The sequence below is a fragment of the Megalops cyprinoides genome, chromosome 6 (genome assembly GCF_013368585.1).
Source record: "Megalops cyprinoides isolate fMegCyp1 chromosome 6, fMegCyp1.pri, whole genome shotgun sequence".
NCBI classification, from domain to species: domain Eukaryota; kingdom Metazoa; phylum Chordata; class Actinopteri; order Elopiformes; family Megalopidae; genus Megalops; species Megalops cyprinoides.
The window spans coordinates 36,132,726-36,156,344 of NC_050588.1; the positions used below are offsets into that span (position 1 = coordinate 36,132,726).

The window sequence follows — 23,619 nt, forward strand, 5'->3', positions numbered from 1 at the left end:
GTGCCTCTAAATTCCCAAGCTACCTCTGCCATGGTGTGTTATTACAACAGCTCACTACATGCACACCCACCGCTATTAGTTTGGGTGTGTGCCAGCCTTGTTTTCATGAAACACTCTGGTATCGTTGCCGTTAACTTACTGGCAGTTGATTTATGGCTGACGCACCAATGAACAAGCAGAGCACCTTGGTGGAGAGGGACGTTTTAATTAGAGCGTTGCTTTAGTCTTGACGGATGGAGGAGTTCTTTACGACGCTGAGAGACCCCCTGCCAGCTCTTTGCCAAGAGCACACAATGTGACCGCCGTCCAAGGATAGAGCGGAGACGTTTCCAAAAGTTAGTAACTGACACATAACACACAAGCCTGTCCCCTGCACCGCTCTACCTGACCACAGCTGCTCGTAAAACAAGGCAGAATCACAGCTATGCATAATCAGCGTTCTGACAATGCAAGGGAGTGAATGCCAAAACACCAGGTGGATGTTAGCTGTGTGTGTGTGTGTGTGTGTGTGTGTGTGTGTGTGTGTGTGTGTGTGTGCGTGTATGTGTGCGTGTGTGTGTGCGTGTGTGTGTGTGTGTGTGTGTGTGTGTGCGTGTGTGTGTGTATGTGTGCGTGTGTGTGTGTGTGTGTGTGCGTGTGTGCGTGTGTGTGTGTATGTGTGTGTGTATGTGTGTGTGTGTGTGTGTGCGTGCGTGCGTGCGTGCGTGCGCGCGCGTGCGTGCGTGCGTGCGTGCGTGTGTGCGTGCGTGCGTGCGTGTGTGTGTGTGTGTGTGTATGAGGATATTCAAGAGTGTTTGTGCAGGGCAAGTCTTCTGGTTCTGTTCTATTCTGTCTAACTTGACAAAGGGCTGTTTTCTGTAACATAAACAAGCTCATAAAAAAAAAAAAAAACAGTTTGCTATATTCCCATATTCAACATTCAAAACCCATTATGATTCTACTGCTCAATATTTCTGAAACCACTGAGGACTTTAAACGTTATGTTTTAAAATAAAAGATAAATATTGAAAACATTACTCTCTTGCAACAAACAGTAAATAACTAAAGGTGCCATAACTCTTTTGTTATTTCGACACTGAGCTCTGTAGAGAGCCATACAGGTAGGTATTGCAGCTCAGGGTTACCAGAATCCATTCAAGACTAGAAAAACCTAATGCCACTTATTTATTCTATCTACATTTATGTTGGCAGAGTGCGACGTTAGGGTTTGCCATTTCAATGCAACAGTGCTTGCAGAACGGTGCCCTTGTACATACTGTTTTTTTATTTTTTCATTTTTTTTTTTTTTTACTAAATGTCATGACGGCTAGTATTACAAATATTAATTGTCTTTAACATTAACACCTCATAAAAATCTGATGGATCACTAAGCTAATCTCAAATTAATTTTAGTCATTTTACTGACGTCTAATTCTAGACGTAATAGAGGAGATTAAAAGGTAGTAATGGGAACAGAGTCAGAGTTCATACTAGGCTGCTAAACAGTATGCGTTTGTCTTTATTATCCCTACTACTAAGCACAATGAGTGTGCTGAACGCAGTGACTGCAATTAATCTCATCCCACTTAAACACAACAGTGTTGGAAAGGTGCCTGAGTGCTGTGATGTCAGACAATATTACTTTGATTAAAGATTCACACAAACAAAAAATAAAATATCTGAACCTTTAAGCTCCGGTAGCAAGGCAATTTTTACTCCTGCTACACACTGCAAATTCATTTTGAAAAGGGGTGTAACTCACAAAGTGAACTGGTGGATGTCCTGAGCAAAAAACAGAACTTGACCCACTTTTAGGTTTTTTTTTTACTTAACCCCATTTTGACAGTGGGATGCACCATCTCAGGAGAGAATTCATGTCAGTTCAGGAAAACAAACCTGATTCTTACTAACCCACATTTCTTGCAAAATTCGTCCAGTCACTTACAGACAAAATCTTAATTCTCAAAACTAATAAACTTTCTGTGTTGTATTTTCTTAAATGTTACTGTGAACTTCTCAATTGCATAAGCACAGAGGTCAAAACACATAAAACATTTAATAAACTGAATATTTCATTTCCTCTTACAATTCTCACAGCAACCAGCTACATACAGTAAGTACCTCTTTCTGCTCTAAAGGGATATGACAGAATGCCTTTATTGACTAGCTAACAACTAAAGATGATGGGGTAGGATGAAAGATGAACAGAGAAAAACCAGTCTACTTTATAAGAATATTTAAGCAAAAAAAAAACATTGCAACTGAGCTATAAGGAGATCAAGTTATTCCTCAATATTTGGAACACATGCAAGTAAAAAAGCATGTACAATTGTTTTGTGAAGGCTTACAGATTCTGCCTTTTCATGAATACGTTCGTTGACAATAACAGCGAAAAACAAGCTTTTAGACATGGCACAGAAATGAACACGACTGCAGCCTTGTGCTGGCACAGCTCTTGTGGCTGTCTGAAATAGGAGTGATGTCTATGTGTTGTTCATACAGGTGCATCCTCACTCCAGTCCTACCGTGTGAATGAAGCTCAAGCTGCAACAGATCCAGCCTCATAAGCCTGCTAATTCTGACAGAACAGAGAGGCATTAACAAGTGCCACCTCTCCGTCATTCATAAGCAGCCTTACTGAATTCTTAGTGGAACAGGGTTTGTCAGCAGAAGGCCACAGATTTGAATCCTGGTTTACACAGAGGTGTGGCATAGTGGTAAGGAGTGATATTTGTAACCAAAAAGTTGCTGGTTCAATTCCCCACCAGGACACTGCTGCTGTACCCTTGGGCAATGTACTTAACCCAGAATTGCCTCAGTAAATATCCAGCTGTATAAGTGGATACAATCGTTACCTATGCAAGTTGCTCTGGATGAGAGCGTTGGCTAAATGACAATAATGTAATGCAATGTAGACAACTCCTGTTGTCCTCTTGAACAAGGTACTGGAGCTGCTGGAGCAAACTGATAAATGGATAGAGTATAAGATATGAGATATGCAAGTTTCTCTGGATACAGTTAGCTGCTATGCAAACAATGCAATCCCTCTCCACAAAGGTTTGCTACAAGCACAAGAGTTCATACCCTTTGTTGTAAGGTTATCTAAAAATAGCAAGTGCCAGCACGAATTTTGAAACACCTTCACCGAAACTGCATCCTCAAAACGTCCATGTTCTTTTTCAAACACGGATGCCCTGTGAGTTGGTATTAGCATTACCGATAATGCTCATGGGATCTCACGGGATCGCAAAAGGGGTTAGTGCATTAGAGGCTATATTTTCATCAAGACGACATGTGCTTTGTGAACGTTTTCAGAGGCTGTTCACTGAAAACACAGAATCGAGCACTTTCACCTGCAGGGCTGATTGATGCAACCGAGTGAAATCAAGCTGACTCAATGACCTGCGTCTTTCAATGCACAGCAGCAAAGATACATCATGCTGCACTGCAACATGGGACATTCATAATGAACGCCTACTGTTACTGTCCAATCACTGTGTTCCTCTGTTTATATTCCAAATAGCCAGCAATAAACCGAAGTGTACATTTCACATACAGCTGTTAAGTAACTAGGTTTGTGCAGCGGTGTTGCAGGTTTGATTCATCAGTGTGACAGTGTCACTGCACCCTTGTGCGTTATACATAACCTGAATTGCTACAATAAATACCCACCAACATAAATCAATAATGTAATGTAAAATTTATGCTATGTAGTCACCCTGCATAAAATAATCTGCCAAGGATATAAGTATCACAATGCATTCCGCTTACAGCATAAGCAATATTGATATAAGAATCACCTGCTTACAGTGATCAAAAACAATAGGGCAGAATCAATCCTATACTAACACTGTTTAAATGCTCCACTTGTAAGAATCAAGCAGTCTGCTTGTATAAATTTGAGCTCGCTCATGTGTGAAATAATACTTAATACGTTATAGGTAATATAAAAAAAAGCCCTTGTGCTAATTACTGTAAAGTAAAGAAAGTAGAAAAAACAGGAAAAAAGTTGTGCCGCTAAGTGCCTGGATGCATTTAGCCTCGTCAACCAGATGCCAGTCAACAGGGTAAGAAAAAGGGAGATGCTTGCTACAGACCAGCAATTCCGCCTTTTTTCGTCTCACAACAGACATGAGTCTTACTAAGGAGACACAGCTGTGAAACTGAGCATTCCATAGTCTACACTGCCATTTATTTTAAAAGACCATGGCGAGCATGTTGAGGAATTAATGAAAATGAATGTGTTCCAGACACCTTTGTAGCCCACACAGTGCCAATTATAACGTGAAACAAATTATTTTTGAATTAAGCTAAGGACATCAATTATACCACAGCACAAGCAATTTGCAAGGTGAAATTCAAATAACTTGCACTGTTGTTTTTATTTTATTTGCTAGAGGACTGCATAAAAACACAAATACATTTTATTCTACATTTGAAAGCATTTAGATTAGCATTAGCTTTAAAGCATTTAGACATTGTTGGTTATTGTGCAGTTGTCATGCATTTGATTGAGATAATCAAAGGCACTAAATCAGTTATATTGTTGAGGTCCCTGAAAAAAATCTGCCTGTTAACAGAACAACCAAATGTCAATTGTGTATAAATGATAATGTAACATCAGTTGGTTTTTGAAAACAAAACAAAACAAAAACTTGGTGATCCCAGGTACTTGCAAGCATGATAGCAAAAATGTGCTGGTGATGCAGGAGTGATCCTTCCCTCCATGGAAAATTACAGCCTGCGAGAGGCACGCTGTTCGCTGTGGGGCCTTAAATGTGCATAAACGTCTCTGTAAAGTGCTATTGATTCTGCTTTGATTAGCGGCCGCTCATTAGCACGGCTGCAGCGTCCCTCTCAGCTGGCCTCCCGGGCGGATCCGGGAAAGGCACAGCGGTGCCCTCCGCATTGTGATCGGCAGGTCTGTTTCAGGCCACGGATAAATCATTAAACATCCCCCCAGGCTTTTCATCGTTACTTCCCCGGCTGATGACAACAGCACAGAGCCAAGCGCGCAACAGCGTCTCGTATTTACCGGGACTGGGGGGAGGGGGGGGGGGGACACAACAAAACTCCCCACCGGTTTGCACTGATGCGACAAACGCTAGACCTGCAATGCTTTAATTACACAGGGCCTTGGCCACCTGTGGTGTGTTCTCCATCCGGCGTGTAGCCATGCGTGACTGAATTTTAAAGAGGGGGCGTGTCTAGTTAAAGAGGGGGTGTGGCTAGTTAAAGAGGGGGTGTGGCTAGTTAAGAGTCAGAGCAAGGGGAGACCTGGAGGAAACCTGGAGGTGGTGCTGAACAGCCAGTAGGGGGCAATCCTCCCAACGGACCGGATAAATCCAATGCTCCATTACGCAGATGGGGCCACTGTGTCGTGGGAGGCGTCGTCTTGCGTGTTAAACTGAGGGCCCCGGCTCACTGTTGAGGTTAAAGACCCCGTGGCACTCATCAAACGAGTAGGGATATTAACCCCCGGTGTCCTGGCCAAATTCCCAACACGGCTCTCTCAATCTGGCCACCGATCCTTCCCAGTCCAGCAAACTGGCAGCGCCACCCCCGCCATTCCCTAACCTTTCTTGTTTTCCCCCAGATTGTCACGCTGTGAAAAAGAAATTGTTTCTTAGCAGATCCTCCTGGTTAAATGAGGCTTATTCCCCTGAGCAAAAACCATGAGTCTTCCCCAGCTAAAAATCTTCCAGAATACAAAATAGAACAAAAAACAATAAAACATGTCTATATTTCTCACTGGTTATGCAATATCATAATAGTGAATTCCAAAAATGCATGTAGAACAATTAAAACATAGCTAACTAACAGCATGTTCTCTGGTTAGAACAGCTCACTGCTTTTTCATAACACATGAGCTGTTTATTATGCATGTTTCATTTATTTTCTATTTACCATATATTGTCTGTAATTGTAAAAAAGTGCATTGAATTCATTACGGGAAGCAGGGGTGGTTAAGCAGATAAAAGCCTTGGAGAAATTAACTGTCCTCATAAAGATGCTGCACATTAGATCTTATCAAACAACTTGGATCTAGGGCTAATTGGAGTCTGCTGAATTTCCTGTTCTGTTCAGGTCTGTTTTACACTATTTATTTGTGTACTATTTAATCATTTTCAATTCTAGAGAAGTATAAAACAATAAATAGATAAATAGATTGACAGACAGACAGAGACAGAGAGAGAGAGAGAGAGAGAGAGAGAGAGATTTCATGCAAGAAGTATGAGGGAAAAAGAGAGAAACTTCAAAGTGCAAATCCACACTCCTCTTCCTTGCATTTCTCTTTTTGCATTCTGGTTACCCCCTAACAGACAGGGGGTAGGGTACCGTCGCGAATGTCGGCCCTGGGTCTCTAAGTCCTATTGTAATCCCCAAAGGCTTGAACAGTGCACAGTATTAGCCAGTGAGAGGAGGATGCAACGGAGAGCGAAGGAAATAACCTTTAGGTTGATCCAAGGACAACTAAAACACGGACAATAATCAGAGACTGCAACAGCAGGCCGGTATGTTTGGCAGTTGGCAATTGTGTACTTTTTGACGTGCGCTTCTGCAACGGTTTCGTGCAAATGCTGTCATACACGGTAATCGCCGTTTTACCTCGGTCAACACATACGGGCAGACTACTCAAGACTACTTTGATGGACACCGCGTATAAAACATCCCAATGTATTCTACAACATCCGATTGTCAATCCTTGAGTCAGAGTCCTGCTAGGTTTCAGGGATCTAAATCGATAATGTCACTTTCTCCTTCGTTTAATTAGCTATTCATTGCCCAACCCCCACTCTCAGGAAAGTAAAACCAAACGAGTTGAAATGAGTAGCCTACATTGCACGGTTTTAATTCAGCTTTTTACCTAAAGCCCACATATCAGACAAATTTTAAAAACACGAATCATCAAATGCAGACGTGCTTATCACGCCAAAAGCGGTACAGTACTTTCTTGGCTGTATTTCGTCATAGACTGCCTAAACGCTGCAGCTCAAAAGGAGTGAACGAATTTTCAAACACCACGTCTCAATCACTCGCAGTTACCGCAGACGGAATAACCAGCATGAACTGATGCCCAACACGTATACAGTGAATAATGTATAACAATTACGCGATTAATTTAAACATTCAGACAATACCCTGGACACGCGTTACGTACGAGAATTAAACAATCATGCAGGGAAAAACACATAAGGACATAAACAAGAAACGGATTTAAGAGATCTGTATGTACATACCTTTGACCCCTGGAATATTTGCAGTTTGGTCGAAATAGAACCAGACGTGCTATTATCCTGGTCTCATTGGTGATGCGTCCCGAAAATGACAGGATGTTTTAAGACTGGCAAATGCTCGAGTAACAGTTGAAGGCTCTCGCGGATTGCCTTTGCAAAAGCCTTCGCGATGCTGCTGTTCTCGATTCTGTATTTTATTTCACGTTAAGGTTGCCGTTTTTCATTCGCTTTTTCTTTCGCTGTCAAACGCAGCGGGGGAAACGCGAGCGCCCCGGTCCATAGTGATCCTCGTTACTGAACAGTTCATTCACGTTTGCAGTAAGGAGACAGGGTTCTGTGAGTCAAACAGTGATGCTGCAGCGCTCAATAGTCCCTAGGGACTTCTGATGAGAGAGAGAGAGAGAGAGAGAGAGAGAGAGAGAGAGAGGGAGGGAGGGAGAGAACGAAGGGCAAAAACAGGAGTCGCTCTTTCACATCAGCACCTCGGACAGCGAAAGACTCCCTCCCCGTAACTAACGTTTTACTGATCTTGTGTTGTGTACACAGTGCGCGAGGGCATTGACAGTAAGCAAAGTTGACCAGATACAGATGTTGTATGTACATATTATTCCAGAAAGAAAACGGTAAGAAACATGCAACATGAAAATACTAACAACAGCAATAATAATAATAATAATAATAATAATAATAATAATATAATCAGCAAGAAAAAGTTACTTATTTGAACAGTTATCCATCAAATAATCTTTAAAACCATGATATGAAAGGTGTTTTTGTAAAGAATATCAGTCTTTGAAATGAGGAGTACCTGAACAAATGTGGTAATAATGTATAGTATCAGGTCTGGATTAAAATGCGTCTAGAAGATCTAACATCAAATGTGTTATCTAATTGTTTTGTAATGCAAGATACTGTATAGCTGTGTTTTTTTTTCTGAACACTGGGCGTGCTTGTATGACACAGACCTTGAGGTATGAAAGGGTTGCTTTGATTAATACCACACTACATTTGAGAAAGCAATGCTAAATATGAAATGCAAAATATGCAACATTAACTTCTGCCCTACATTACAAATGAGACCTAATATTCAAGGAGATCACATGACTTGGAACCCATATTTACACAGAAAGTTTCAGATCATACAGATTACAATTGATTATTTGAGTAGTGTATACTAGAAGCCTGGGAGTATTTAATGATAGGATGATGATAGGAATAGTACATTTCTACCTGACATGGCAACAGATTGGAAGTGTAGTACTGGAAGTGTAGTACAATAATGGAGTTTTCCATCCATGTTTTTATATCACAGTCTAATGCATCCAGACAAAAAAAGGGTAAATTATTAATTAATTCAAACATTATTAATAGTATCATTAAGCACAACAATGTGCAACCTACTGGCTACACCCCCATGTGGGTGCAGATGGAACACAGTCCTCAGAATACCTGTGCTAAAAAGAGAAGACAGAGTCTGACCATGGAACGTTCAGCCCCATGGGAAAACTATCTCTGTCTACAGCTCAGAACTGTTTTGTTCCTGTGAAAAAAAATATTTCAGATGTTGTTTGATGGTTATGTATTTTTGTGCACTGTATATGTTATGCCTTAGTTTGTGAAATATATAAAAAATAGAGTGGTAAATGTGTTTGAGTGAGTGCTGCACAATGCTTTTCTTGGCAGGATTCCACCTGTCAGGTTTGATCCGCATGCTGCTTCCTGCAGCCTGTCTGTAAAGTCTAGGCTGAAGCGCAGCAGCACCCCTTACTCTGAGGAATTCTGTGCAGTTCTTTTTTTTTCACCTGGCAATATTTCTCTGATGTAAAGGGCACGTGAGACAAAGGAGATTTCAGGGTGACTTGCGGGTTACCTAGCATATTGTAGAAATAGATGAGTAAAAAAAAAAAAAAAAAAAACACACACACACACACACACACACACACACACACACACACACACACACACACTCACACACACACACTATGCATGCACAATTCAGGTGGACACAATGATGAGACAATATTGTTAAAAAAAAAAAAAAGATTTTGAAAAAATTAAGTTTTCAAGTCAGGCTCAGTTTACCTGCATAGCAATTTCCCCAGCTACTCACAAATCCAAATGCAGTTCAAACACTAGGAGATGGTCCATCCCAAGTCTATGCCCTGACATTTAATGAGGTGGAAAAAAGATTCAATCTATGAAATAATAATTGCCCTGTCTAGCCAAAAGTTATTCTAAAGGAAGTAAGTCATGCGTTGCATGTTTAGCCGTTTGAATCATCTGATTTTGAAAAAATTAAGTCTGCAAGTCATCAGCAGTAATCAGACCCCTATCAAAAGTTTCCTCATTTAAAACCCAAATATGTAATTGATGATAGTATGCCAATGTTTTGACGGTAAGTTCACATTTGGATTAAAAAATACTGATAGCAATGGGTCTTCTGAGTGGCAAATTCTTAATCAAAGTTCACAACTGCATCTTTACCCATGGACCACCTACTCTTGAATAAATTTATAATTTATATCAAATCTACCACCTTTATCTGTCATTGTTGGGGGTTTCAGTATCACAATCAATGACACATATAAATAATATGCAAAAGTTTCTCACTGTGTTAATCATAAATTACTGCCTTAATCATTGTCAAGCTGATAGAAAGTGCCTTGCAGCTGGATAGAAGAGAAGGACCAGATTTCTTCTGCAGTCTAACGATTCAAAACCCATCTCTCCAGCTCAGATTTATTTGATCAGCTCTTTGTTAATTTGGTATCTATTTTTGCACTACATTCTGCAATACCCACAAAAGTATTTTAATTGGTTTACAGCAACAAATATTTATTAATTAGAGTAATTATTTATGGCTCGTCGGGGAGCAGTTGCACTATTGACAGTAATTTTTCAATTTGAAGAACGTATTAAAAAGATTTCCAATGTTTTATTTCCCCACAAGAAATATAGCCAAAACTAGGTACGTGCTGTCCAAAACATGGAGAAAATGGTCCCCAGACATCTGTCTTCAGGATCGATAATGCACTATTTCAGTCATGTAGCCTGAGCTGCACCTTCTCTGTTCCACTGGAATGATTTACCCCTATCTGGATATGGGAATCGGTGGCTTTCTCAATGAACATATTTCATTGCTTCTGTCTAGAAAGTGATGGTTGCCTCTGGCCCACTCAGTGGAAGCACTGGGGCCTTTGTCCCCGTACTGACTCTGTTTATAATAATGAATAGCCCATTTGCCAAGGAAGAGCTTACCTGCATAGTACTTTCCCAGCTGGATGCAGTTGCCCTACTCACAAACCCAAATGCAGTTCAAACACTAGGAGAAGGCCCCTCCCAGGTCTAAGCCCTGACATTTAATGAGGTGAAAAAAAAAAGATTCAGCCTATGAAATAATAATTGCCCTCTCTAGCCTTTTTTGTTTCTCACAGAGTCATGCTGCTAACACAAGGGTGTGATTGCAAAAATATTCTAAAGGAAGTAAGTCGTGCGTTGCATGTTTAGCCTTGTGAATCTTACAAATAATGGGTCATCTTATTACTTATTATAACTCCTATTCTTTTTATATTGAGGAGTGTAGAGAGTTACATAGACAGGAACTGCAGTTTAGGGTTACCAGAATACCACTATGCTACACTGCCACCCAGGTTAGTAATTTAACTAATTTAATTAGTGTTTAGGAGGTAAATCTATGGACACATAATGTTACTGTTTTTTTTTTTATTTGACATGCAGTCCATGTCATGTTTACAGTGATGTCATACAGTCATGTTTAATATGGGTACACATATAACTGGAAATTTCATGACCACATTAGACCACAAACATTATTGGAGGATTATTTGAAAAAAAAAAAAACAATAAATCACCATTGAATGTCCATTGATAGGAACTGTAGGTTGGCAGAGATTTACAATGTATAGCAACATAATTTTTTTTATTTCATTAGACGGTACTGTTTCACCAAAGCAAGAAGAAAGAGACACACACATCTGTTTTATGACAGGTGCCAAGACAAAAGGGATCAAAAGAACAGGTAGACTGTCTGCACACTGCTTTAATGCGGCATGATTACGTGTATTTGCACATAAAAAGAATGACGTTTTAGTCCCTAAGGGATCTTTCTGATCCTTCCAGGTAATTGGGGATCAGATCATTGTCCTTTTCACGTGCAGAAAAACGTAATCATTTTGGAAGCAATAAGAGCAGCGTGTACACTCCACATCTTTTGAACTGGATCCAAAACGGTGCCGTTAACCCTTCTGTAAAGATCATTGCATTGAAGCAAGCAAAACAAAACAAAACAAAAAACATTCCTCCTTTGATGGGTATTTGAGGAGATAGATTTTAAAATACAGTTATGCAGATATCCATCCTAAAAAACAATAGTACAACACACTGCAAGGAGCAGCTGAAGATTATTAAGAGACCTAACAAATTTCAGATAAAACTGATAAAAAAAACCCAAAATATGAAGAGCCTTGTCCAATGAAGACATGATCAGAAAGCCAGATGAGGGACCAGCCTGTCAAGGTGCTTGTTTGGAGTCTTACATCTCAGACTCAAACCTTGGTATCATTTGCCACAAAGGCTTGGTTTCATTTTGCTAGGGTAGGGGTGTTTCTTCAGCTATTGTACCCTCACTTAGTAGCTTTGGCACACTCTTGAATCTTGTGAAGCACCTGCAAGTCGTTGAGATGACGTTAAAGGACATGGGCGTACCCTCCTTTCGGCATTCACTCCAGTGTGGTACACTGTGGGATCTGTAATGTGAAAAACAAATGTTAATCACTAGTGCTAGTGTATCAGAGAATTGCATTCTTAGCACCAGAGCGCAAAGAGTGAAAAAGCATAGAAGAAAATTAGAAGAGAGGAGGAAGGAACACATAAAGTTCAGCGGCATTGGCAGATTGATTACCTCTCGCGCTTAATAATAATAGCTTTTCCCCAAGAGTTCAACTGCTTTCAAATAGTGGCAAAGACAGATGAGAAGGTGAACATTAAGATAACAACAGCAGCAGGGAATCTGGCATAGATGAAAACTGGAAACGAATACATGAAAAAGGATGGTGTTGCAGTGGATGAGCTGAACAAGGGACCATTTAAAGATAAGCCCTCAACGGGTGTGACCATCAATCCCAATGTTCAGATTGTTCCAGATCCAAACAGCTGTAAGACGTTCCCTATTCAAAAGTGGCTTTGCCAGTGTAAATTCCATATATTCACAGTTTCCAATTTTCATGCTGTTTTGCCAGCCACTTACTTGTTCACGTCACTTGTTTAGTGAGTGATCATACAAAGTGGGGACAGCAGTGTGGTGTAGTGGTAAAGGAGCAGGGCTTCTGACCAAAAGGTTGCTGGTTTGATTCCCTGCTGAGGCACTGCTGTTGAACCCTTGGGCAAGGTACTGAACCCACAACTGCCTCAGTAAATATCTCAGCTGTATAAATGAATGTAACTGTGACATACTATGTAAGTCACTCTGGATAAAAGTGTCTGCTTGGTGACAATAATGTCATGTAATGAAATGTAGTATGTAGGCTTAAATAACTGTCACTGTGATTCTGCAGGCCTCATATTTCCCGTTAACCCTTAGTGTTCCCAACTGTGGGGGTTTGACAGGAACGCCGATGGTTTGTGATTGACTAATATGTTGTTAAAATACATTTACAGACAGTAATGTCATTGACTGATAATAATTTTGAATTTCCAAGTTGTAGTAATCCAAGTTGTACCACATATTTAATATTATGGGCCACACACAAAATGTTAATGTTTAACTACAGATGTTCATAGGCAATGTTACATGATACAAAGATAGATAAACATGCATATAAGCATGTTCCCATATTTGTTTCGTACAGCAATTCGAATTTTCAGTGCATTGTATAAGGGCTCTGATTGCCATACAGAGGTGAAGCGGCATAGAAATCTATTAATCTTTCCGCACCTGTCCATCAAGGCTGGAAAACTGAAACCAAACAGCGCTGACGTTTGTGTTGATTGCAAGCTCAACCTCCTTTCAATGATTTTTGACTTGTTTTGATCGTGTATTTCATTTGCAAACCCTTCTTGTACACAGCCTTTTAGAAAACAATTCATTTTTATGTTGAAGCATGTGCACAAAGTATTTTTAAACCTGTTTCCTGATGCAAATTTGTGTTACCTATTTTACTGTATTTGTTTTTACCATGAAGACTCTCTTCCATGATCCTAGGAAGGCAAAAAATAGGTTTCTAGTGTTCAGAATCCATGGCAACTCAAGAGTTAGAGATGTGCAAAGACGTTTATATCTGGAGCCTATTCAGTCATGACTGAATTGGTCAGTTTATTCCTGAGGTAAACAGTGGTTCACTCATACAAAGCAACACTGGCTATTTTTGACTTGCACCAGACCAGACCAGCCTGCCAGGACAACTCCAACTGACCTCAGACCTCCTGGGGCGAGAAACTGCAGATGAAACCCTGATGGACTGACATTTACACACCTCTTATTACGAGCCTCCATTCCATGTCTGGAATGGGGTATGAGTGCATTAACTATGAGAGGGTCCACGAATTATATCGCCTGAACCCAAATGCATGTGCAATTTTGCTTTTACATATGTAATTCTCGGTATTCTGATGTGAACCAGTCAAAATACAGAGAATACTTCACAAAATAGCATAAAAACGTACATTTACTGTACAGTATATGTCACAAAACCAGCTATTCAACCATCTCACTGTCTGGCGAATAAGAAGTGATGAAAAAAATGATGCCAGATGAGAAAAAAAAGTAACTGTGTGGTAAACCTTTTCATCAAATGTGACATTCACATTTATTTGCCTTGCACACAATAAATGCACTTTAATTTACTATCCTAAGCAAAATGCACATTTGTGGATATTGAAATGAGTAAAAAAAAACATAAGGGACTGGTTGACATAAGTGTATATAGAACTCTTGCAGATGAAGGAGCTCAACCTAGAATGAAACCCTAAAAACAAAGCATTAGTAGCAGATCATATTTGTCTCAGAAAATCTGTGCTGGAGAATATTGATTTTGGCCCAAGCTTGATAAGACTTATCCTTGGTAGATCTTTCCTAAGGTGCCCCCAACACTCCTGTGGAATAATGCTCTCTACCGAAACAGCAAGCACAATTAAAGTGAGATTAAAAAGGCTGGCACAGAATGTCAAAAGCAGGATGAATTTACCGTGAGCATTGCTAATCTGATGACCGGATGGCTAATAAAACATCACTGTGTGCTTTAAGCAGCAGTCTGCACAGGCTGAAAGCTACACAGGGCACTGCAATAAGCCTCTCACAGTCAGTTATGTGGCTCTTAAAGTGCACATAAGAACACTCTCTGAAAAAAAAAAACACCTCTACCTCATTATCTGTATTTAAAATGTTTATCTAAAAAAAAGCTTTGAGTTATTTTCAAGCTTCTTTGTAAAACTCAACTGTTTTTTGAAAATGTAGCCCTTGAGAGAGTGGGTAGTGGCAGGGTAGCAGCAGTGTAGTATAGTGGTAAGGAGCAGAGCTTGTAACCGAAAGGTTGCTAGTTTGATTCCCTGCTGGGGTACTCCTACTGTAGGCAAGGTACTTAACCCACAATTGCCCCAGTGAATATCCAGCTGTATAAATGGATAAGATGTAAAAATTGTAATCTTTGTAAGGTGCTCTGGATAAGAGTATCTGCTAAATGATAATAATTTGATTTAGGTGGATATACAATGCCAGGCATGCACCACATGAACAACCTTTACTGGGGTGATTCATAAATGTGTCCAACCAATTTTCCCCTGGTTTCTTTTGCTCAAGGACCACCCACATAACCTCTATGCTGTGGGTCTTGTTACAAATCTAAAATGTGGGTACGATGTTTTCAGACATGAATCTGTGAGTGAGTTTTTTTTATAATTAGAGGCCAATCTGCAGCTGCTTTTTTCAACACGTCAAGTGACGAGTGGACCTTGTCTAATTCCTTTAGCACAAGCAGCTTCTTACAGTCAGAATTAATTCCTGTTTAAATAGACTCAGGTGTTGCACAGTAAATTAGTAATGATTGCAAGTTCTTTGGGGAAACAAAATCTGCCAAAAACCAACAGAGTGCCAACACACTCGAGCACACCATGTCTGCTGTCAGGATTCAGGGTACACAAATGCATTTTCATAATGAAGATGATAGTGACCTGTACTATTACCTGCTAATGACTGCGTTCAGACAGTTACTGTAACCTCAGAATGTGACAAATGGATGTGATACATTTGTTGCTTCGTGGTAGCAATGCATTCTCACCACCCAAAGTTATTCATTTTTGCTATGAATTGCTCGGTATTTAATTTTAATTTCAGCTAGAGTGAAAAGGTCTACTACTATCTTCTCATCAGAGAGAGTAAGTGAATAGAGTTAGAGTCAATCATACTGTGTTGGACCATTCTTAGACTCTTACTATCTCATGTTTGTAAATATAATATCCAATATTAGACTAATGGGACATGAGCTAGCCTGCACTTAAAACTTTACAGCAGCGGTCAAATCCATATTTTTTATTGACAAAATATCAGTAAAGCAGTCAATGTGTGCCATTGGGTCCTTCATCTGGCTGGTAAACATAGTGATTTTATCTAGTAAGTAAATGTACACAGAACGGGAAAAGATGTCCAATGTATATGCAGTTTTAACACTGTAAGTACAGTGTGTGTGCTGAGGAGGGACGCTGCGCATTGCAGCGTATTGCAGTGGTGCTGCTGCTGGTCTCTGTGCCACCGTGCCGGCGAGGGGCAAGCTCATTCTCCATCACTCTGTGCGTGCATAAAACATGTGGCATCTCCCAGGAGCGGAGAACGCATTACTCAAAATGATTACAGAGTGCCTCCCTGAAACTGGGGGGGGGGGCAAAGTACAGGAGTGTTTGTTGAGCTTCCCTTTGCCTGTGACTGACCTATTTCACTGTGTCGATTTTCATTTTCCCTGTTCTCTTGTGCGCCTGGCTTCGTGGATAAAATCCCAGCAGCCATGTGAAAAATGGAACCCTCTGATTTCGAGGAGAACGTTGATGAAAATTCCGTCACGTTAGAATCAGTGTCTCTTTGAGCCCCAAGTTAGGTCAGCGGGGGTCACCATGGGTCTGTTGTCATTTGCTTAATCTGAGCACAGAGGTACATTTTCCAGCAGTAATTCCATTTAGACGGGGTTCTTGCAAACTCCATAGCGTGTTTGCACATATTAAAATGTAAGAACTCTTACAACTGCACACATTTCAGAAACAGCTTTTGTGCAGAATAGCAGACGTTGCCTTAGAAGCAGTGAAATTTTTTTTTTATTATTAAAAAAGAAGTATGCATATAAAACAAAATGTTCTGATTTTTTTCCTCTCTGTTGAACACTGAGCTTTTCAGATACCTAATTAAATGTGTGAAATATCCTGGGGATTAACCCTTGCCCGACAATCACATACCCATGATGTAATTTTGTCTACATTATCTGAATCATTACTCAACCAAAGCTCTACTAGCATAAATGAATAAAGCAATCAACTTGTTGAACATGGCAACTGGCTCATTTAGGACGACACCGGAGATATTTAAAGAATTTAAACAACTTTGTTGTGCTATACCCATGGCTGAGACTTATAATATAAATGTAACAGAAAATATAAGCACAAATGATCTTGTAAGTTCCCCAAGAACTTTTAAATTTATTTATAAATGCAATTACAATGTAAAAACCTTACATTTTAATTTTGAATATCAGTGTTTAATAGAGTGTCCACAGAGGCACAAACAGTCAGCAGGCTAAAATGTGACTTTTTTTTTTTAGCAATATCCATACAATGGATATCAGTAACTAAATGTTTCATTTGTAATGCAGAGTTTGAGCTGCTTTTAATTCTGGTATCAAGTTATTTTTAAGATGCATGTTAACTGTAAAACTGAACTGTAAAAGTGAGGGGACAAAGCTGATATTCAATGGAATTTAAAACAAAATACCTTGAACACTTAATAATTGACAGAAGAAAGAAATAATAAAATAAAAATCGTGATTGTGCTCTGATGAAATTTCGGTTTATAAATCAAAACCCGCCTTACCTGAAAGTTCTCCCGTGTGTTTCTGCATTGTATTTTTTTCACCGGACATTAAAGCATGCTCCAGACTGACCCCCAAATTTTACTGCCATGCAGTTAAGAAGAAATCTGATCCGATTTATCAAATCTCAGTTTCTCTCCCCACCATCAAATTTCCTCTTCCTTTTCCCTCCTAACACACGAAAGGGAGGTGAAGTGGAAAGATAGATGACTTTATCAGGAGCTCCTGAGTAGCCAGTGAATTTCACTTCCTGTGGCCAATGAGGGATGACAGCGTAAAATTCCGATTAGCTGCATGCCAAGCAACGGCGCGACTACCTCTCTCACACCGGGGAGCGGAATCTAGGTCTGTCACACAGATCTGTTAAGAGGTGGATGCTTGGACTTGTTTCAGGAGATTTTGCAAGCTTTTTCCTGTGATCAGACACTCCATGTAAAGGTGAGGCGAGCTCCATTTTTTGTGTTTTTCTGTTCTTTTGCTGTGCAAATTCGAATTATGCCACCATGCCACCATAATATCTTCCTGACTTACACAAATCGTACATTTTTCCTGCCATTTAAACTCGCCTGACCTCAATACACATCAGCATCTTTGCTAGATCCAAATTACACACAAGCCTGTAAAAGACTTCTTTCTTGCTTTGTGTCAGCCCGTTGCACATATTATCAACACACTGCTAAAAGCTGGGCATTCACTTGCCTGAGTCTTCCAAGTCATCTGAAATTTAGCCTCTTGTAAAGGAGGCCAATTTTGATCCAAAAGTCAACTTTAGGCAAAGCTCCTTCCGCCTCTCTTTGCTCAAGATCAAAGTGATGGCTAAACACCACTCTCTCTTTTTTGAATACACATCAAGCAGACAGCTTTTGGCCCAAGGTGAAATGCACTCACTGGGCTATGAGTATTCTTATGCATTTGTGCAAAATAAAATGGGACTCCCGTATCTATGGTCAAAAGTCATACCCCCCCCCAAGGCTCAGTTCATGGGCCTGTAATATTCCCATTGTCAATTCTACCACAAGCATAGTAAACACAGAGTTAATATTCACCCCCGTGCAGTAAAAATGTCATGCATGAATGAGCTCCCACAACACATGCAGTGAATAGCCAGTCAGCTGATATGTATACCTAACAGACATAACAGTCTGTCTAGCTTTACATTTTCACACAGAGCAAATGCTGTGGTCTTGAAATGCTGCAGTAAGAAATCTCGATTCATCCTACATTACAATGTGCTTGTGATTGCTTCGTATTGAAGCAGTTGACCCTGATATGTCCTTTGAAATGATTCAGAAAACAGCTATGTTAGTTGCTGTGGATAAGAGCCCCCAATGATTACATTCATGATGTAATGATGTTAATGTGCACATCAAAACCATTTCAAGTGGCATCGTTTCAAGAGTGGCCTTTTTACACTTGGAAAACATGGCCAAACCTGGACACAACTGATTTCCAGAAAGAGTGCGAGGAAATTGTGAGTAAAGCACCTCTGTGACAGGTATTAAGGTGTATTTACAGAGGTTGTAGAAGTCAGTGTTGCAGTGGAAGTTCAAGTTTGCATTCTAAAAGGACAGGTATAGCATGGCTCATTAACGATTACAGTTCTTAATTGATTTAACAACTGACTCATTTTCAAAATTCACAGAATAGTGAATTTCATCAATTCATTTGATTGTGGGCACAAATTTAGACACATCTCCTCTCATGTACTAGTGTCAGAGAAAAACACGTGAAGTCCATTAAAGTATCAGAATAAAATATATGGAGTTCAGCTGAGCTACAGTAGATTCCTGAAGACTATTTGTCTAAATGCTGTAGTTATGTAAGAATATGGTAGAACAAATTGTACCAGCCCCTGATTCAACAGACAACAGTTTGTGTTGTCGTGAAGTAGAGAGTAATTTTCTTTTTTGTTGCAGCAAAGAAATGCTTTTTTATTCACATTTTTTTTTCCTGTGCTGGGGCTCATGTTAGTATGGATGTGGGTGAAAATCCAGGATTTTTATTCCACCGTAGCCACTTCCACCTTGGAGTTTGATGTTGAAATGTTATGCTTCGACTCATTAATGAACATACTAATAAATTGAATGAAATGAAATAAGTCACATGCAGATAGCACACAGGCCATTAGGAGTACCACAAATAATCCTGCCCCTTTTGAGAAACAAAACATATAATTTTGGGGACAAAAAAAGAATCGACAGTCAAAATGCTCTGTAGCCTCTGCATTAAGTGTCAAATTTCATCTTCTGAAAAATGAAATGATGTAAAAGTACTACATCATTTTACAGGCTACAGGGAGGTTCAGAATATACCCATCTTATTGCAGCCGTAGCACTGTTTCACTGGCAGCCTGCTAAATACTGGAAACATTTCTGATGATCAAAAAAAAATACTATCTTTAAGTCATAAAGTTTTAAACAGGCTTTCCTCAGCGTGTCATAAGTAACTCCTGATAATTCCTGATAATGCATGAGTCTGCATAACTCCTCTGGTTACAAGGAGATGTCAACCTCGCGCTTTGCGCTTTGAAAATTTCAGCAAGCAAGAGAGATGGCACAGCTTTTGGTTACTGAGCTCCTAAACTACTAAATGATTTATAACGACATGTGCGGGAATCAGTCTCCATATTTAAATGGACTGAAAGAGATTTATTTAGCCTTTCTAAGTGCTAGAATGTGTGAAGGGTAGAGGAGATCTCATGACCAGTAGGCAACGGAGGATGTCCTTCACTGTCACTGTGGTTTTTGCTGTTGTTGCCATTTGCCACCATTCTATTTGCCTCATCCCACTATTCCATTATCCAGTTAATTTGTGAAAGAGAAAATTAATTTGAAATTGTTGTCCTGACCTAAGCTCTTTCACACTATTTTACTATAATCTTGTCCATCCCTCTAAAAAAGCTCTTTTACTGTGGCTGTCCCTTTCACAGGGTACTTCTGCACTGTAGAATATTACCTTGATAAAAAGCACCTCTTACTCACCACACAGTTAGAACAGTATGAAAGACCAATATGGTAAAATGAAAAATTACAGGGCCAAATTAGATGAAAGGACTGAGGAAACTTTCAGTAACACTTGTTTTGAGTAATACTTTTTTATCCCATATAAGATAATGTGGCCTAAATTCTTTGCTGTATGTTGGCATGATATTGATTTCAGAACTTAGAATGGCTGATTCATTTTTGCAGATACGTATATACCAACTTATGGAGGATATATGACTCATACATGTGAGTACCTTGGAGCTATGAGCATGTTTTGGTGGTGACGTGCCTTTTTGTACAGAAAGTTGTAGTATACTATGAGGAGTGTACTATGGAGACAGCTCCCAGCAGTGAAAATGTAACAGAAGAAGTCAGTGAAGATGTTAATTTAACCAGGGTAAGCAGGGCTGTAATGCAATATCTATTGACTAATTCAATGTTGCCACTGTAAAAGACAGCAGCACATCTCAGGATTAATTAAGAGCTAAGGTAATGTATTGGCAACCACTGGTGTGAGATGTGAAACAAAAATTGCATTACTTGGATGAAACATGAGTCATGCCCGCCATACCCATTTGGAATGGCATCCCTGTCAAAAGTGCAAGACCAGCATTTTTCCTGAGGTTGACAACGAATGCTTTCATGCCAACAGGCAAAAGAGGCCGGTATGTTGTTGGTCATTATGGAAACAATACTCATTTTGTTCCAGCCGGGGCACTTGTATTTCCTACCACAAAGGGGATTGACAATTACCGCAACTAAATGAGTGGAATGAGATTTGATGGTTTGATAAATTGTTAGAAAAGAAAAGAAAATGAAGGCAAGAAGCACCATCTTCAGCAATGCAACATATGCTGTGAAAATGAAAAAGTGCCCGCAGCAGCCTGTAAAAAAGCAACAACTCAAGACTGAGCTTCCTGACATTTCCAGATCCATTAAACACAAGTTAACAGCATCCAGACGATGATCTGGATAATTTGAAGTGGCTCAGTTTTGTGCAGCTAACTCTTTAAAATTATGAGCCAAATCCAATCAAGATGATATGGAGTCAGCTTAATTAGTATGTTGCTCTAAATATGGGGCTTAACGCTTGGTCTTGGTGTGGTACAAGCTGCCAACACATAATCTAGCTAGATGACAGATATATAATACTGTATACAATACATAATGTATTAATTATGACCACTTTGATATACACGTGTATGTGCATATAGTTTTGTAGTCTTTGTAGTATTTTACAATGTCATCAACAAAAGTGTAAATAATTATAACAGTAATAATAATAATAGTTCATAATACACACAGTTATATAACCATCTATGCCTTTTGCATTCATATTCAATATAATATCATTTATTTGGGGGATTTTAATCTAATCACTTTTCATGAGTGATAACATGCACTCCAGCAATGCTGTTGCTATGAATTCTAAAAAAAAAGTCATCAATAGATTGATAAACAATATGTTTGATTTTTGAAAACAGAGAAATCAATTCAAACAGATCTGCTGAACAGCCACTCAGAGAGCAGTGCTTCCCTGGTAAAGCTCGTTTAAAGGAACTGATGCCATATTTGCCTTGGAAACACTTATGCAAATGAGTGGTGACACAGCACACCGCACCCGCTGGTAGGCTGACTGCCTCAGCCCTCTGAGCTCAGACCTCTAGATCCACACGCGAACCCGCCACACCAATCCCAGCAGCACCATCCTTCAGCTGCGCCCTGGACGGTGTGCACGAGGGAAAGGCCGTTTCAAAACACGTTTTAAACCGGGCCTGATAAGAGGGGAAATCTACAGCTGGTTAAACATATTCACACGGCTTCACACTCTGGTCCACACTGTCCCTAATTCCTGCAGCGAAACATTTTTCACCAGTTCACACCCGTTCTCCTCCACCCACAGATGGGATTGAAGGCATCATTATATGTGATGGATTACAGTGAGGGACATGACTGTGTCACAAGAGTCTGAGCTGATTTGCTGTGTCATTGTTAGATGGGCAGAGACGAAAAAGACAAAAAAAAAAAGAATGGAAGCAGCTCTTGCAAAACCGCATCCATAACAACATAACAACCTAGCATTTTCCACTATGATGATTCACCTGGTTCTCAAAAGGTGCTCTTGGGGATTTTGGATCGTTAACCTCATTCTCCCTACCCCTGCAAAACCACTGGACAGACACTCCAAATCCATCCCCCCCCACATCATTAGCCACATGTTTGTCATTCAGATGCGCATGTGAGGTAACGCATTACAATTAGTTAATGGACAGCGAGAGAGAGAGAGCAGAATGGGTCTTAACTGGAACAAAAATCCTCACGCTAATCCTCCCTTAAACCGCAGCTAATCCCACACCGGCCTGCCCGGGGACAATAATGATGGACACCACTATAAAATGACACAATCTTTTAAAAGTTTCCCATCATTTACATCCTCTGAGATACTACCAAGGAAGAGACTCCATCCCTGGCAAATGTTTAGCATCAGGTTGTCACCTCAGTAATTCCCTGTGCTTTACTCTGTGCTAATACTCTGTCCCCAGTTTCTACTATTTATTTTCAGTGTTGTTTTTTTTTTCTTCTAATTAATTCTGGTGGTCTGACGTTCATGTTGCATTAGAGAGCCATCTGTAGAGCTGTTATGCTGGCCCCAGGCTTAACATACTCTACTGATGTAGTTTTAAATAGAAGTACTGATGGGGTCAGACCAAACTGAGCGATACTGCTTCTGAAGGGTTAACACTGAGCTGGAGCAGTCGGATATGACACTGACAGACTACGGTGATATTCTTTGATGTATCTCCTCAGGACACCTTATATCCTTGAAAATGAATATTTAACTATAAATTACTAGCACACAAAGAAATGCTCTCAACATTTGCATATGGACATTTGTGGCTGGTTCTGAGTTCTAGAAGACAAAATGCCGTAGAACCATTGTGCAGTACTGGATTGCTGTATATTTCAGCTCTTATGCACTTGATATCAAACATGCAATTAACTGCTGCCACAAGATGTTCAATAAATTACATAGATGAACTTATACCCTGAGTTTAGATATCTTAACAATATCAGTCAGGCCAGTAAAATACCAGCTGGTGTACAACCCATATCATAGAAGATTTGTCCACATAGTTGTTGCAGTGAAGCATCTAAAGGCTGATAGAGGTTTACAGTGTATGAATCCTATTTGAGCAAGGTGGCATGGAAGTCAAGACTGCAGCAGCGATGATTATGTTTGTTGAAAGGACAACCCTCAGGGGAGTGCATGGTAATGCATGTTCATGTTTGCAGTGCCTAGAGGAAGCATCTTTGAAAGGTACTGAAAGTGCTGCC

General features: G+C 39.9%; 1 protein-coding gene across 1 annotated transcript in view; it reads right to left on the reverse strand.

Moving 5' to 3' along the window:
- The window catches only part of dlgap4b (discs, large (Drosophila) homolog-associated protein 4b), a 165,230-nt gene extending 157,940 nt beyond the window's left edge, over positions 1-7,290 (reverse strand). The window contains exon 1 of the mRNA XM_036530911.1: positions 7,221-7,290. The gene's annotated coding sequence lies outside the window, so the exon portion shown is untranslated. The remainder of the gene's footprint in view (positions 1-7,220) is intronic.
- Positions 7,291-23,619: the final 16,329 nt, after the last annotated feature.